The sequence below is a fragment of the Furipterus horrens genome, unplaced genomic scaffold (genome assembly GCF_987537825.1).
Source record: "Furipterus horrens unplaced genomic scaffold, mFurHor1.1.pri manual_scaffold_2, whole genome shotgun sequence".
In the NCBI taxonomy this organism is placed as follows: domain Eukaryota; kingdom Metazoa; phylum Chordata; class Mammalia; order Chiroptera; family Furipteridae; genus Furipterus; species Furipterus horrens.
In genome coordinates, this window is record NW_028327172.1 from 211514553 (window position 1) to 211527558 (window position 13006).

Genomic DNA, 13006 nt, shown 5'->3' on the forward strand with positions numbered 1-13006 from the left:
GACGTTGTAGTCAACACCGGCAACTCCTGCGGCGCACCTGAAGCCAAGCTGTATTGACTCCGTCTTTCCCTTGGACCCTTCAGCTGCGAAGAGAGGGGGGATCTGCTGCTTGGGCAACAGCAGACCCTCCATATCACCCTGCCCAGGCTCTGTAGCTTCAGCTTCACTGGAGAGGACACTCCAGTGTCATCGCAAGATGTCGATTCAACACGGGAGGAGACAGATACCGTGTCACTCCCGAGTTGGACTGCACAGCCATTCTCGGCGGTGCAGATAGACTCTTAAGAAGCTACACCATTGTCTCTCAAGACGGACGACTGCCGCCGACGACGACCACAATGACGACATGGTTTATAATTGTAATTGTAGGCATTATCCTTACTAAGTCCACAAATTATTTTCTCAACATTTGTTTGTTTACTAGTTAGTCTGAAGCATCCAAATGCAAGGCTGTTTCTTGTTTTCTTTCTTTCTTTCTTTCTTTTTTTTCTTTTGCATTCAGTGACTCCTAAAGAACTATCAGGAATCTTTGGACAATAATCACAGAATGCTGAATTGAAAACATTTCCCAAAGCCCCAAGACATTTTCCAGCACTCACCTCCAGATGCCATTGTTGCATGACGGCCCAAGAGAAGGCTGGCCCTATTTTATAATTCAACTTCCCTTCGGGGCAGAGGGAGTGAGGGAGTGCATCAGACACCCAGCCAGTGGGGTGTTCTTCCATCCTGAGGACACACTGCAGAGAAATGATATGGGAAATTGGATAGACAGTCCCTGCTGTTAGAGAACAGTGACTTCTTGGAAAAGCCAGTGTAGCACTCTATAATTGCCATGGATACCCAGAGGGAGGGGCCGACCCACGGTTGTTTTTCCTGCTACTGCTTTTCTCATCTTATTTCTGTTTTTGCAGCTCTTCTCTTAACATGGTGTCCTTCAATAAGTATTGGGATGTCTCACTAATGGGGAGCCCAATACTATTCATGTGTGTATAATATTTGCCAGGATGGTCATGACTATGCTGCAGTAATAAACAATCCTCACATTTTAACAGGTGAAAATAACAGGATCCTATTTTTCCTTCACAGTAATTCTCACCATAGATTAGCTGAGGACTGCTTTGCACTGTTCCTACCCTGAAGCCCTGGTCATCAGAGCATCCCTCTCTACACCATTGCAGGTGACGGTAGCAGAGAGGAGGTGACACAGCAATTGTGAGAAGTGGCTCTAAAGTTTCTCCCAGAAGTGAAACACTGACTTTTCCTTGGCCCAAGCAAGTCACACCCCATGCCTAACTGCAAGGGGAGAAGGGAGAGCAAGCCAGCACATGCCCAGGAGAAAGAGAACTATACCGGGAGGCTGAATGTCTCTCAGGCAATCGCCCCCCAGTTAAGGTTCAGTTAGAGGCTAATGAGCAGAAAGATAAGAGCATACACATCAATATTCATCCTGAATATTTTATCACAATGTTAAGTGGCTTGCAAAGTCTCATTCTTTTGGTTGGATGAGAGCCTCCCCAGCTTCCATCATACTTAGTGGTAAGAAGGCAGGTAAAGCTGTCAGGCTTCGGTTCATGGACAGTCTCTTCTTTAACCTCAGCCTGTGTTCTTAGGCTCTCACCTTCATCAGGAATTTTGTTTCATTGAGGTTCTTCTGCCTTCTGTATCTCTAGATACATCCTGTATCCAGTATCCACCCTTCTAACCATCACTCTTTTCCTTCCCTTTTATCCGCACCCAAGAACCTTCAGAAGAGTCAGTATTATCTCTCCCCACTTTCTAACCTCGCATTATTATATTAACAGGTTCTACCCATATTCAAAGGAGAGGAGACGAAGCAAGGATGAAGGTCAATTGGGGTCATCTCAGAATTCTTGCCATAAGTAACAAAAAGCCAAATATCAAGAAAAGTCAAACACGGGTGGGAGCTGTATCTCTCTTGCCCAAATTCTCTAACCCAGAGGATAGTGCCTATCAAATGAAAGACTGAGTGAACCCCTGAAGCCTCTGGATCATCCTCTACGTGGCTACCTGGCTACCTCTGCCCCTAACAGCTACTAGCATCTTGATGTCTTGAACCTGAAAATTCTGGACACCCCAACAGAAATGCTTCCCCCTTTCTTGACCTCAGCATAGTGTAATACACAGGCATCAAAGCTCTGGCACTGGAGGACTCAAGTTCAAATCCCACCTTTTCCTTTTATGGCTTTGTCATGCTACCCAAAGTCTACCTCCCTCAGGCTAAGCCTCTTTCTGTAAAGAAAACAAGAATAACTGCCTCATAGGTTTGCACAAGGATTAGCTAAGCTGATGTAAACACACACCAAGACACACACTAAGTGTCCGACAGATGTTATCTGTTATTGCTGTTACTAGGTTCACCTACTCCTTTATGCTAGCAGCTTCCTGACTCTCGTCTCCTTCCTATTGTAACTCTCCCTAGTTTTCTCCTTTCCTAGAAGCAGCAAGAAGCCTGTTACACTTACAAAATGCTGACACTCACAAAACAAAAAAACATCCTTATACTCTCCCAAGAGGTGATAGGATTAATCAGTGTTCTCTCCCTGCCACCCCGTGCCTGCACCTGGACCTGTACAAAAGTTGAGAGTTTAAAACAAGAGGTCTGAGTACCCTTTTTTTTTTCTTCTTTGTTTGAATACAGGGATGTGGACAGAAAAGTCCTAAAGAGAGGCTAAAGGTCTCAAAAAGAAAAACACAGATGGTTTATTAGACATGGCTTTTCCATTAACCATCTGCGTGACCTTGGGCACGTTGCATTTCGCCACTGCCAACCTGTATGCCCTTCCCTGCCAAAAGAGGAGCTTGGCCCATGAGATCTGACTTTTCACATTGACATCCTGACATTTCCGATTTGAGAACAGCCCTGCAATCAGCCAGAGCCTCCTGCGCTGGAACGGAGGGACGCATTGTACTAACGGGGAACGCAGGTTCAGCTCATTCCTTTCACCAGTCCCACGTTGTCTGCAGAGGAAAACCGTGGCCCCAGACGAGAGGGTAAAAGGGGGGATAAATGGTGATGGAAAGAGACGCGACCTGGGGTAGTGAACGCACAATATAGTACACGGATGATGTATTATGGAATTGTGCACCTTAGACCGATATAATTTTATGAACCAATGTAACCCCAATAAATTCAATAAAAATGGACCCTCCATGAAGTAAAGTTGAAGGTCATGAACAGAAAGGGAAACATATTAATACCCTCTAGTTCTGTGTATTGGATTGGATTTTACAAAGCACTTCCACCTTCACTGTCAATATCTATTTTGTAAGCAATGCCATGGGCATATAGGATGGCATTATTACCTACATCTGAGAGAGAGTTAAGCTCACATTTTGTCCAAGGTGAGAGAACAAGGACTAAAACCAGATGTGGCATGGTCAGCAAGTTAAACAGGTTTCAGGTCTGTAGTCTTAGGCCTATTGTGTCTCTGCTAGTTGACCTTGGAACATGACCATTAACAAAATCTCCACTCTGAAATTTACACTTCCCTGACCTTGAAATAACAACAACAACAACAATAATAATAATAATAATAAGTAATTCAAACGTGCTTGAAGCCCATCATATATGTGATTTTATTTTGCAAGCTCTAAAATGTGTGTTCAGCTGGTTGTGCTGAGCTGTTCTGGCACCTGGTCCCACGTCTTTCCCACTGCTCCATGCTTGGTCACTCAGAGAAGGCAAATAATTAACATAATCTGCCACATTCCTGTGGCTCTTCCTTTGTCTGTCCCTTTCTCCGTGTCACACCACCTTCTCAGCATGCTTCCAACACTCTTCTTCCCAAATTTATGCCCGTTTCTTAAAAGCTGTCATCAAATTCAGCCTCACCAAGGACCCTCGAGGTATTTAGACTCTTCTAATTCAGCTACTGACCCCTGCTCTGAGTTCAGAAGTGGCTGGTCACATGTAGAACAAGGTGACACCACCTATTTGTCCTTGTCAGGTCACAAGTGGCAGAACAGAGAATTGAGAAGACTAAGTTGAAGTCCTGGTTCTGCCACTAAGAAGCCGAGTGATTTGGACAAAGTCACTGAGTCCACTGGAAGTGTCCGGGTTTTTTGTCTGCAAAGCAGAGAAAACAGTGCCTGTCCTCCAGCCTCACAGATTTCTGAACAGTAAGAAAAAAAGAGGCTGTAAAAAGGGCAGAAGACAAGCATTTACCTTAGAGGAACTCAGTCTACTTTGAAAGACGTGCACATAGACAACTGTAATATAACATAAGAGCTAAGAAGAAGCTGTGCACAGACCCACGTGGCTTTGCTCCACTGTATCCGTGTCCTCTGTGTCTAGCACTGTGCCTAGAACAGACATGTGGGAAACATTGTTGCTGTTTTATTTTAACCAATCACAGGGCTCCGTAGATGGGACATCCCACATAGTAATCCACCCTTCCTTCCTTCTGTCTTAACCTCTTTCTTCACTCCCACCCTCTCTTTTATAACGCTCGAGTCTCCTGGGTACATAAGCTCAAGAGATGGTCAAGGGAGTGGGTGACAATCACAAACATATATGCCACTCCAAGTCCTTCCTCCCTGCCTGCAGCAAAATTTCTGGGATTGACGATGCCACCTTCGCCGTGTGTTCCCTGCCTTTCTCTATTAAATTTTGGATGTTTGTTGACAATTTCTTTCTGTGGGTCTTACTGGTTTCCTGCCACAGCCAAGATCCATCCCTTCCTGAGGACCCCATTGGCAGCCCTTTTTTCTGCAGTTTCTACCCTTGCTGCCTTGGCTATTGTTAACATAGGTAGGTCTTGTTAACACGCGCTCAAGACTGATACTGTTAGTTTAGCCCAACAAGGCCCAGCTGGTGCTGAGACTGGACCTAATGCCTCCTGTTATCCCCAGAGATGAGTGATTTCTACCAATATCACTGACTTCGGCCTCACCCTGCTGTGGTCACTCATAGGGCATTTGCTGTGGTGAGGGGCAGGCTCTCCCCTCCCTCAGCTGCAACTCTTGTTATTCTCCAAAAAGGGTGACTTCACTCATCATTTTCTTATGAGAGTCTCTTCCCCGGCAACGCCTGCCTTTAACTCCTACAAATGAATCATGCAATCTGAGAGGTTCCATCCGAGTAAAAATGCAGCCTTTGTCTGCAAATGTTAAATGTTCTTGGACTTACTATGTCTATTTGATTTTTATCAACTTTTTAATTAAAATGTCATTGTAAATTTAAGAGAGAAGGCAAGGGCAAGCAGAGGCCAGGGTGAGGAAGGCATGTTAGAGCATATCAAACTGTGTAAGCTGCTTCTTCATTTCTTTCTACTCAAAGCATTCTGAATTTCTGATGTTTCTGTATTGTTGGCAGCTTCGAATCCTGAAGCTTAAAACATGAGGCACTGGTTTGCAAAACGGAAATAATATAAAAACAAGTGATAAACAGGAAAGTTAGCTGAACAACTACAATTCTGGGACATAAAGACTAGAGCTGAGATGAAGGATCTCTGAGTGCATGGAAGATGGATATCTAAGGAGGGAACAAGGGAGAGAACACAGGATATTAGTCGCTCTTAGTGTTTTGTTTTTTGTTTTTGTTTTTTGCACTTAGAGACAATCTTGTCTCCTAAGACATCTTGTCATCTGAGATCATAACTTCTCCCAGAAGAAGGACAATATTTTACTTCTCTGCCTCATTTGTTCATATTTCACAGCACAGGGCTTGCTTAGCACATCATGGGAGGAAATGAGATAATCTAGAAAAAATCCTTGACTAGCAGACTCCCGCTCCCAAATCTGCAGGTAAATTTCTATGTGACCTTCAAGTGTCATTGACCTCTCCGTTTCTTCAGCTGCACAAGAAGTACGACCAGATATCAACAAACTGCAGACTAGCGCTAAAACTTCATGAGTCTGTGATGGGGACTATTGGATCCAGTTGGAAGAGAAAATCTCTCGCTTGATGACTTATACATGAAAGATGTTGCAAGGGGTAAACTTGGTCATATATAAAAGACATTAGACTAGATGGTCTGTTCTATTCTGCTTAACTCTAAAATGCAAGAACTATTTGAATTGGAATGCTGAGTCTTCACCCTGAAATATCAAACCCCAAATGACAGTGTATCAGGCTTCAATTTGTGAAGGAGGAATAGAACCTATCCACATACAATTCACTGGCCCATTAATAAGAAACCTATATTTTCAATGGCCTCATTTTTATCTCAGCCATAAAATCTCAATCCTGTCTCAAACATGATATTTTCTCTTTCAATATAAAAGGCAATTTATTTTATTGTTACTTGAGACTAAAGGAATCCAATAAACTTGTTTGAAGCCAAAGAAGACCGTAATGACAAGATGATTGATCTTTTTATAATGCATTGCATTGCTATTCTGAAATTGGAGAAATGCATTTGTACCACCAACCAGTATTCATCTCTGTAATAGAATGTAACGCTCCTTTGTATTTATTAAGTACTTGTCACCATTAGAAATACAAAGTAAAAGGGCTTTACTGTTAATTCTTAGGCATGGTCAAATATCAGTTGTTGTATCCCACTGACATAAAGAGTCTATATGAGAGTTTGAGGCTGAAATAAGAGCTCTACTACATAGTAGGAAAATAGATGTTGTATCCAGGATCCATTGGTAGAAATAGAAGTTAAGTAACAGATACTATTCAACAGGACAAGAAAAGTTTTAAAACAACTGTAAAACTGTAAATGTTTAATAATAGAGTCTAGAAAAAGGGTGCTAACCCCAGTGGTCAGTTATTAATTGGCCTGGATGCATTACATACATACCATCTGTTCAATCCTCACAGCACCTTTCTGGGACTTATCTTATTACTCCATCACACAGATGAAAAAGAGAGATTCAAGGATGTTAAGTTCTTCTCTTTGGGTCATTGAGCTATATTACATGTTTGAGCCAATACTTGAAATGCATTTTGATAGATTCCAAAACCCATGTGCTTTCATTATATCACAAGTGCATCTTCAGAAAGTAGTTCTGTTTTAGTGCCTGGTGGACAGAGAAAGGCCATCTGATGACAACAGTATGCAATGATGAATATTTACCAACTTCTTCATGTCTGCCTTCTTTAGTCAAGAATAGTCTTGGATGAGGTTGGACGTGAACTGTGCAACGTCTTCAGGAACACACCTCTCCCAAGTCTTCTGTACTAATCCATTGAAGAAGTTGTGAGAAGTGAGAATTGCTACAAGGTCTTATGAATCCTGTGGATAGGCAGGCTTATCATGGAAGACTGCTTGGAGGAAGAGGAAGGCAGAAGAAGGCCTAGTTCCCATACTGTGAGTTGGCCACTGTTCCAAACCTCCACACAAACTCACTAAGATTCTATGAGTCTCAAGTTTCTCCCAGCCACTTACTGAGCCAATGCTTATTTTCCTACAAGTGGTCATGACTTCCCCAGAATTACGCTAAGTTTTAATCAATGCCATGATAAGCCACTCTACCTTTGTAAGAATTCTATTGCTTATCTTTACAAGCTAAATTTCTTCATTTATAACTTCCATTCCTGGCCCTTTTGTCATTTAGAGTCAAATGGAACAAATTTACACAAGCCTTTAAAATACAGCAGTCCCCCACCATCCCTTACCTGCAGCTGTGCTTTTCATGGTTTCAGTTACCTATGGCCAACCACGGTTTTAAAATATTAAATTTCCTCATCCATTGGCATTGTCTGCTCTTGACAACCAATCATCAACATGATCATAAGGTACTCTCCAAGAGCATCACTATAAACAGATGATCCTCCTTCTGACATACTGTCAGAGGTCAATAGTAGCCTAACACTACATCACAATGTCTACGTCACGTCACCTCCCCTCACCACCTTATCACATAGGCACTCTGTCACCTCACATCATCATCACAAGAAGAATAAGTATAGTATGATACATTTTTAGAGAGGCCACATTCACATAACTTTTATTGCAGTATGTTTTCATAATTGTTCTATTATTAGTTGATGTTGTTCATTTCTTACTGTGCTTCATTTATAAATTAAACTTTATTATAGGTATGTATGTGTATGTTAAAAACACAGTTTATATAAGGTTTGGTAATATATTTGCAGTTTTAGTCATCCGCTGAGGGTCTTAAAATATATCCCCCACAGATAAGAGAGGACGCCTGTATTTCAGAAAAGATAAACCTATCTAAGTGTATGATGGTCAAGATGGTGAAGATGTCACTCAGAAGTTACACATTGGCTCTTAAATTTGCTGTGAGCTCTAATCGCAGGTAGGTTGTTTCACTTCCCGAACTCCTCCACCCCACACTTTGGATTTATCCTCCAAAAAGTCAGTGAGTTGGACATGATGAATTTCTGAAACTTTACCCACCTTGAATTCTAGGTTACTCTTTGATCCAGGGAGGGAAAAACACAGCCGGTTCTCCCATGTGCTTCTCCCACTGGTTTCCCAAATTTCACTGGGGCATGAAGCTCAGTCCTCCCCTTTTCCCCATATAACCCAAGGATCATTCCATAAACCCCTTCCTATCCTGCTCTCACTGTCTGATATCAAGTATCTAAGGCCATGAAAACAGTCTATTCCCACAGAGACGCAGCATTTCCAGCTGTGCTGAACCCTAAATACACACCACCTACATCCCTGTCATTACCACCATCACAGCTTGGTCCTACAACTTTGTCTAATACTTTCAAATAGTTTTCCATTCAAATAATTTCAAATATTCCCTTTCAAAAATAAATCTTGCAGTGAGACACATATTTTGAAAGATTTTTCTTATCACACAAAATGCATATTTGAGGTAATAATTTCTTGATTACTAAGTCTATCAGTCAGGGGTCCATGTCCTTGCCTTTCATAACTCTGATCTCCTGGAAGGTTACCCACCCTGAGGAATTTCTACAATTCCAACCATAAGCTGAGGCAACCATTACATTCATTGACCATTTTAACTTTTGGTGCTGGATCACATATGGTTTCTGGATGACTTTGTCATGCACTTGGTGGTTAGCAAACCTTCACAGATTCCTTTATTGATATTTAAAAAAATAAGGATCTCCGATGGGGATGTTCTAGTCAAAGCTCACATGCTCCACTTTAAGTTCCAAGCTTAAAACAACCTTGTTAAAACCTTGGGCTTCAAGTACAAAGGCAAATCACAAATGGAACTGAGAGACAGCGGGGAGGAGTTACTATATGAGACATTTACTTATTTTTGGTAGAGACAGGAAAACAAAACACTCCGTGTCATTTTTGCCCTGTCAAGTGGTGACTCTTTGATGCCAGATCAGGCAAAGATGGCATTTATCTTGATTGCCCACAATTGCAGAAAGTTCATTTCACTCCCAGAAAACACCAAGGTTGAGGAGTCCACAGTTGGATGAAGGAACTTGTTTTCTCTTGTTTGCCACTGACCACCCTTTAGAGTCAATCTCAGGGGCCTGATTCTCCTTGTTTAAGGACTTTATGACTCCATGAGGCTCAGTTCGGTGTCCCCAAATCCAGACTGTCTTGGCTCCATTGCCCAGAGAAACATGCTTCCTTGAGCTGCCGACCACTTCCACTTCTCCTTTCCTTTCTGTGTTAATTGAGACAGAAGTCAGCCTCTATTCAGCACCCTGCTGCATTTTATAACTTTACGTTTCCATTGTGTAATAAAATAGAATGATTTTTCTTCCTGTTTATTTTATGACTGCTGGAATGTCCTGGGGATTTCTTCTGGTAAATATGCTCCAGATCAACCAATAAATCGTCTGCAATCTTGATGACAGTGAGCAGCTGAGAATCACACTTTGAACTTAACCTAATATTCCTTTGATGAGCATCTAATATTTTAGTCTGACCACCACCTCCTTGCTTCCTTATTCTGATGACAGATATCCCTTCTCTTCCTGCCTTATGCCTCCAAATGGTCACATAACCCAAGATGGGATAATCATATTGCTTTGTTTTCTAGGTAATAAGAAGCAGTGCACAGAGTGGCCCCAAATTAGACCAATCACAGGTCCTCCTGTGGTAAGGAAAGGTTTCTTTGCTCTCAGGTGATGAAAATGAGAGACATTTCTTGAAACTTCTAGAAGCTGTGAGTTCACCTTTCTGGAGAAAGACAGTCTGCAAGAGGAAAGACTGAAGCAGATGCAGGAAGAAGCCGAGGTGATTAGGAGAGAGAGATCCCATTGCAACCTTCTACCTCCCTGCCTCTGCCCTTCCCAATGCAGGGGCCAGTGAGTGGTTCTTTGTTTCAACTAATTCAAGTTTGGGTTTTCTGCATTGTGACTAAAGAGGTTCTTTCATTGAATAGTTCTTGGGCAAAAAATCTTCTTAATACAAAGCTACAATGCTGATACATTTTTGACGTAGGCAGCCCACAGTGGATCGAAGTGACTCTACTAGTCTGAATTTTCTGATTTTTCTTCTTTCTAGCTGTCCAACCAAGCCTCATCAAGCCATTTAACTTCCAGTAACCACATTTTCTTACACAGAAAAATATGAATAAGTATCTCCCTGTAGTAATCATGCCTTTATATTTTCTCTGTTTTTTTTTTTTTTTGTCGTTGTTGTTTGTTTTTGTCTTTTATTTCTTTTATGATTTTATATCTCGGGGCCTTGATGACCCTGGAAGGACCACTCAGTCCAGGGCAAGCCAGTTCCTAGAGAAAGTGAAGGGCTTGAGCTGGAGCGAGACTTTCATATGCAAACCAATCAATCAAGAGCCCATACCCCCAAACACCTCGTCTATATCTCAGAATCTCACACTCTAGGCTACTCTCTTCCTGCCCTCATCACCCCAGGGCCAAATATCAGGCAGCCAGGGGCATCCCTGGCCCCCCAGAGTTCCCTAACCTTATTTCAATTAGCTAGTTCAAAACGTGTCCTCTCTGCCTTGTCTGTTCCACAGAAGCAATAACACAGGCTCTTGCCCACTTTCCCTTCAGTCCCTCTGCTTCCTGAGCCACTGTGGTGGTCCCCCCCCCGTGGCATCCATGGCGTGATGTGCCCTCTCTTGGGAGCTGCTAGCAGCAGACTATCTTTTCCTTGGCTGTCATCTCCTGGTCTGTTGGCCCCATCATACCTGAATTATAATCAAATCAACATTTCAAAACGCTACCTCCCAAGGTTGAGTGAAATGTTGTGCTCAGGATTTAGCTGCTCAGTTAGATTAGGAAAGAGTCATTTATTGACTGTGAAGACCTGAGGACATTTTGAGGGAGACTAAAGCTTATCACAGAGTTGAAACTCAGTCTCTCTTTAAAAATCTCTAGAGAAGCAGATACCATGACAACTGTAGACAATCATGTTTCATCTCATAGACTCACTCTATAGACACATAGCAAATACCTATTCTCTGCTACGGCAGTGAACAAATTCAATATCACCCCGGCCCTGATGGACCGTAATCTCATGAGGTTAAGTATGAACAAGAGCAAAGCTACAACAGTCACACACTGAGGGAACTAACTAAATATTGTAAATGACTACTGGAAACTTCCTTATAGCCTGCTTCTAGGGGAGACAGAAAAAAAGTAATTAGATTAATTACTACATTTAAATAGCCTATTTTTTCTATTTAGTCGATACATTCGTATTATTTACATGATTAGGATACCTGTCTAACTAACATAATAATCACCTATGTAATAATAACTTAGATATAATCTAAATAATAATGCCTCAAATGTGTACAGTGCTTTACAGCTTATGACCCACTCAGGTATTATAACAACTATGCATGTGGAATATCAGTTTATCAAGTATAATTCTTTTATTTGGCTCTCCCCTAAAATCTTGGGGTTCATATGTGAGCAAAAGAGCCAAGAGCTGGTTAAAGCTAAAATTCTCATTGCCTTCAACATTAAATAAAAGTAATGAGGGTTTGGTGGAATTGCACTGTTGCTGTAAGTTTATGTGCCTCTGAACAAGTGATACATAAAGCCGAGAGCCACGTGAAGTACCTTTTCTCTCTCACAGGCTATGGTCTTGGGAAAGTTACACATCACACTTCCCCTACCAAGAACTGAGCCCACAGCCTCCAAGTTCAGGGTCTCTCCGGCTGTGATGGACCATGCACAGAATCAGTTTATGCAGATGTTCAGGTCACTGCAATCTCAATGCAGAAAACTGGGCTCTTGGAAGAAAAACAATTCTCACTGTCAAAATCAGATTCCTTTACAGGGTAAGGACTCATAGTACAAGGAAGGAACTTTCTATTAGAAGAAACACCCTTTTGAAAAGCCAGCTTGAGTGGCAACCTGAAGGGAAATCTCACCTGGCCTCAGGCAGCCAGCCCCACCTATAACAGGGTGGGGCAGGAATCAGAGTCCCCACAGCCCATAGCTTTGTGGGGGGGAGGAAGGAGATAGTACAGCCTTTAAGGTACTTTGCATATCTACCACAGGCTGGTAGCTAGGGCTGGTAAAAGGGCAGATGATACTGTTTAAAAGACTTTGCATATCAATGACAAGGAGATACTGAGCTTTCCTGATGGGGAGAGACAGAAGGAAAGGAGCCAACCCTAACAAAAGGCGGCCATGTTATCAGTAAGGATGAAGAGGGGTCCCTGTCCACCATGAGAAGAAGCACAATGGAAGAGCATGGTAGAGGAGCATGATGGAGCAGCAGGTTGTAGCGGCCATGGGAGAAGAAGTAACTATGCAGTTTGCAGTCAGGAATTGGCCATGCAGCCTGGGCTAGTAAGAAAGCAGGCAGGCTGCTGCTTTAATCATGCCCGCTCCAGCTGACTCCGAAGTCACCAAGGACTCTGCCTTGCAGGCCTGAACTCTATCTGGACTTCTGGAACTCAGGATATATGGAAAGGACACTCTCTTAGGACTTGTGCCTTTTGTGGACTTCACCATGATCCAGTGTAACACGGCACATGCTTTCCTGGACTGTTATACAGAGGCCGATGACAGGTACCCTTGATCCTGAAGGAAAGACCTGATAAGGAATGGGTAGCTATTGGGCTTGGTTTGGGGGCTTATAGCCTTTTGGGGAGCAAAGGAAGTGCTGGGTCTCATGAGAGAACAGGGCTCTGAACAGAA